Raw genomic sequence first — 5,538 nt, 5'->3', positions numbered from 1 at the left:
ACAATTGTATATCAATCAACAAAGTATTACTAAAATAATCTCTCAAAATAATGATGTGTAATAATGACGGGAAGTATAATTTAAAGATGTAATACTCCACTTCTATTAACATTTTTTTTAATCAACTACTTCTAATAACATAGTGAATAAAGACTACATAAAAGAATTTCTCAATTAACATTAATCCCCTCATAATTGAAACTCGAATACAAACCAGCTATGCACGGCATCACTCGATAACGAGTATTTATCTCACACAACGGATGTGCCACGTCTTTTTTACAACAAGCCAATAATCATTTGCAATAAGGAATCTTTATTTATTACTTATTTTTTTTATCATTAAACATTTGCACATGGCTAACGCCTCATTGGTTTGTAGCACAAATGACGTGGCGCAACCGTTGCGTTGTATAATTATTCATCGATAACAACTAACATCAGGCTCTTAAATTGTCATAAAAATATATATGTCAAAACTATTATATAAATCATTTAGCCTATTCAGAAACTAGGGTTGCCTAGTTCTTCATTTGTTACAAGCAAGCATGCAGGGTAAAAATAGTCTCGCTTGATAGTTCAAATCATGTTATAAATGTCCAGTCTAATCCTACTGCAAGGTTACTTGCGTAGGTAGGTATTTTGCTACTGTTTATCAACTTGCAGTAACTCTATAGTACAATCCATACTTTAAGACAAAGACTAGTCATGTATGGTGTCGGTAATCATACAAAACATATAGACTGGTCATGTTATACAATGCTACGAAAGGACAACAAGTGCTGAGATCATGTATGAATTTAAACGAGTAAAAAGGACAAAATAATATCATTGTTCCATGCCAAATTTCAGCTAAATATACAATTTCTATTAACATAGCTATTGTATCATAAATGTGGTTATAAACCCTTTCAGACCGATGGACTATGAAGGGATTCTAAACCTTAAAACACTCATATTCATGACTTAATTAATGCAATTCATGACTTTCGATGCGCATAAGCTATCATAAATACTTCGGCGGAGATTTGTGTTTGAAAACGCTTTCGAAACTCCAAAACTTTATATTCATAATTTTGTTCTTGTACAAATATCATTTTGCTTTTTTCTATATCAGCATTTCAGTTGCATCATTTTCGTGCAATATGGTAATTCACATGCATGATCACAACAAGTTGTTAATTTCTACCAAGAGTCCCGCCATTGATCAAAGATTTGGACAATTGAGCAAATTATCAAATCGTAAATGTATTAAGATGAAAGCACATGTATTAATTGAAATGGACTGATTGAAAATTTAATTGTATGAATATGAAACAGTTAAAGGGAGCTCCCTTCAGTCCAAGCACAGAGAAGAGGAGTATGAAATTTATCTCCCGCATCATTCACACATTCACAACAGCAGCTACTTGTGCTCTGATTCTACTGTGTTTGAATGAATGAGTCGGCAGATAGTTCAAACCCTTCGCCCGCCCATGAGTGGACTGAAGAGAGCTCTCTTAAACAATTGCCCATGATATAATATCCTACTAGACATTGTTGATAACTTAACAGCACAGTAACTATAATCACCATCAGAGATACCTAGCTAAAGAGATTTTTCGAGGCCGGTTACAACGGCCATGGTGTTTGATGATGCATTTTCACTACTCAATCTAATGATTCTACACGATCCAGGATCTTCTCCTCAATTAATTAAGTACCAATGTAAATCAACTACCAAGCATTAACTTTTTCTTGTCAAGGCAAAATTAAATTAAGTTTTGGTATTGCATGTAAATGTCACAAAAGACCAGGCATATTCATTTCTGATTTTCATTAAAACAATGGTAATTAACCAATCACTTTAAAAAGAGTTCAAAATGGGACATAAAAAAGAGAAGGAAAACAACATATCAGAAAAGCAAGAAAACAGCAGCCAAGAACACTAACAATTAATCCTACCCTTAATCAAGGAAAAGTTCTTAGTCTGGTTAAAAGTAAGATCCTTAATTTAACCTTAAATATCATGTGAAAATTTAGAAGTATAACAAGCTAAATGCAAAAACGGTGCTGCTTCAAGAATTGAAATATTAAATTTGAAAGCTCTGCATGAACCCTAACCCTAAAGTAGACAAGGTTTTCCCATGTCCTGGAATAAAATGAAAGTGACTTGAAGGTAACCCAACTGCTAAAGTAACATAGATCTCTGAATAATCCACAGAAAAACATGAAAACGAAACCAGATTTAGTTAAGAACAAACTCATTGATGACATAAAACCAAATTTGGAGATCTAGCAAAAATATAAAAGTCACCATCATGGTAAATATGCAGAAACGGTTCTCATAATTCTACAAACACAAACAAAAAGATAAAGCTGAGGTCAAGACTTACCAAAGAGCTAGAACTGAGTCTTGATCTGAAACGCATTAATCTGAGTGAGTGAAGGACGATAATGACGAGTTGCACACAGTTTAAAAAGCAAAAAAGGAAAAAGAATGTAGAAATGAAATTAATAGTATTAGCCATAAAGAGAACTGGAAATTAATATATCAGTGAGGAAATCACGGAAGAGAAAAATAATAAATAAAAGAAGAAAAGAGCAGAGGAAGAAGAAGATGAAATGTCGCTATCTCCATGAGAGTCAGAGAAGAAGAAGAAAGAAAGCGATTGAATTAAGATCTCTCTCTACAAATCTGGCAAAAACAAAATAAACTCTTCAAATTCTTTCAAGAAAAACATCTCATTTTTTCATTTTAATAAACAAAACTTAAACTTGTGGGTTTATTTTCTTTCTGTTTCCCTCATTTTCTCTTCTTTTCTCACAAGAAAAGAAAATATGAAACCAGCTCTCTACAGGAAGAAGATGAAGAAGAAGAAGATAGGGTTTGTTTGAACTTTGATGATCATTTGAGGGTTTGTTCTTGTTGTTGATGCTGCTGGTTATAGACAGTGATAATATAATATAATGTTGTTTGTGTTGGGAGTATACTTCACTTTCTTGATTGAGAGAGTAGGGTTTTGATACACAGTAATCGTACAAAAGTAAGAGCATAGATTGATGGATGGATAATAATTATACAGTCATTACTTTTTCTTTTTAAACAAATAAAATATGTCTAAAATCAGACCTAGATTATAAAAGGAGAAAGGTATAAAAAGGACACTAATGTTGCCATGAGGTGCAAAAGTGATCCTCATAATTTTCTGAGGCGCACAAAACGGCCCTTTACGTCATGAAAGCCGAGATCAAAACCACTAGCTACATTCTAAAAAATAGTACACCACTCGGGCTGTGCAAAAACCGAATTGAACCGAAAAACCAAACTGAACCAAATTGAAATTTTAATATTGATTCAGTTTTTTGGTTAAAATGATTTAATTTGGTTTCTGTCAATATAAATATTTGATATTCGGTTTATAATTTGGTTTTAGCGTTTTATTAATCAAACCGACTGAAAAACCGAATAACAAATTAATTATTATTTAAAAAAATGAAATTAATATATTTTTAGTCTTTATTCTTTAATTATACGTAATATATAAGTTAATTTATTTTTTAAATGAATAATTTTACTAATAATATATATATAATTATTATTAGTCAATAATCTTTTAATTTTTCATAATATAAAAATTAAAAAATATTTTTCAAAAAATAGGTTTTAAACTGAACCGAATCGAACCAAATTTTTTGGTTTGGTCCAATTTCAGTTTTGAGTTTTGGCTATTTTTCAGTTTTTTCAGTTCGGTCTACCGAACCGTCCGATGCACAGGCCTATGCACTACAAATAAAAACTAATAAATAAACCAGTATATAATTTTGTTAAATTTAATTATTTTTATGCTTCTAAAATTATTAGGGTTATTCTTACGCTTCATGTCAACACATCATTGTTATTTTATATCAAAAAATTTATTTCTTTAAACTTATATTTATATTATAGAATTATCTTGTAAAGTTTTTAGACAATCTCCTTTAAGTTTTTCACTTTAATTCCTACGCTGGAATTTTTGGTAAAGCGTTCTATTATCCCGATTGATCAATCTTTATGTTTTCTTTGTGATAATATAGAAACTCAGGACCATCTTTTTATTCACTGTTCCTTTGCTTGGAGTATTTGGAATTGTGTGATAGCTAAGTTGGATATCGTTTGGGTAGCTCCGTTCTCTTTCACGGACTTTTTGATTCAATGGAATAATGTGATTCCTTTGAGTCGTTATTGGATGCTTTGGCAAGTTCTCGGCTATCTCATTATTTGGGATATTTGGAAGTGCAGAAATGGAAGGGTCTTTCAAGGTATTGTTCATTCTAAGTAAGATGTGGTTTTTAGATGCTTTATGAGAGCGGCTTTTCTTTTTAAATTTTGTAATAAGAGTTTTCCCTATTCGGGATTGGATTTCTTTAGAAATCCGCGTTATATTTTGTTCCGAGACTTTTGAGTTTTGTTTCCGTTTCTCTTGGCCTAAACCTTTAGTGTGCTTCTTTGTAAGTCACTTCTTGTGCGAAAGCCTTGAGTTTCGGTTTTTTGCCTTTTTTTGGCCTTAATATACATATTATTCATCAAAAAAAAAGTTTTTCACTTTAATGCTTTTACTCTAATAATTATCTATGCGATCCACTTTTTTATTGTTATTCTTTACTATAAAAAAATAGATTAGCTGGTCAATGATCTTTTTCATTTTTCTAATAAATTATCCATTCCTTTTTTCATCATAATCCTCTTTTATTTTTACTAGTGAGTCGCTTTACGTGTTTTACACGTGTCTCGTAGTGTGACTCGTTAAAATATTATATATATGTCTAATTAATAATTATTTTTATAATTATAAATTATAAATTATATTTAAATATAAATATAAATTATCAAATAATTATTGATATAGTAGTTAATAATTAGGAGCAGTTTATCTTATTTATAGAGAATATATATTGAAAATTTTAAATAATAGTTAAATTAATAATTTATTAGAAATAATTTATCTTAATTAAAATTCTAAATGATTAAATAATAATTAAAATAACAGTTATTAATATTAAAGTAGTCTATTTTAGTTAGAACTCTAAACAATAATCTCTACATAGTATGAATTTCTGATGTAATAAAAGAGATTATTCGATAATTGTTTTTCTATGCAGTAATTATAAAAAAAATCTCTAGTTTAATTTTGATAATAAATTGCAAAATACATTACATATTTTAAAAATAATAAAAGTATTATGTTTCGTAAACGTACCAACAATGAATGATTTGATAATTAATAAAATATCCTGAAGAAATCGGGTGATTTGGACATTATTAATGGCTTCGCTTACTCGACTTCTCTTAATTCAATTTCAGTTTTGCAATTTGCGGATGATACTATTCTTTTCCTTCTTTTTTATCTGAATCAGCTTAGTATTCTAACTCGTATCATGCGTTGTTTCGAATTGATTTCGAGACTGAAAATAAATTTTCACAAAAGCTCTATTTTTGGTGTTCATGTTTCAAATTCAGACTTGAATTTGGCAGCAGGTATTATGGGATGTCACATTGATTCGGTTTCTATAAAATAT

The 5,538-nt window shown here is 29.9% G+C and overlaps 1 long non-coding RNA gene across 1 annotated transcript; it reads right to left on the bottom strand.

Annotated features, from left to right (window-relative positions):
• Window positions 1-56: 56 nt before the first annotated feature.
• Window positions 57-3,031, bottom strand: LOC130015046 (uncharacterized). Its single transcript, XR_008790054.1, has 2 exons — window positions 2,376-3,031; window positions 57-2,188 (listed from the first exon to the last, which is right to left on the bottom strand). It is a non-coding gene; the product is annotated as an uncharacterized LOC130015046 (long non-coding RNA).
• Window positions 3,032-5,538: the final 2,507 nt, after the last annotated feature.

Source organism: Mercurialis annua, linkage group LG2, assembly GCF_937616625.2.
Source record: "Mercurialis annua linkage group LG2, ddMerAnnu1.2, whole genome shotgun sequence".
NCBI classification, from domain to species: Eukaryota; Viridiplantae; Streptophyta; class Magnoliopsida; order Malpighiales; family Euphorbiaceae; genus Mercurialis; species Mercurialis annua.
This window is presented reverse-complemented; position numbering and strand designations above follow the sequence as displayed.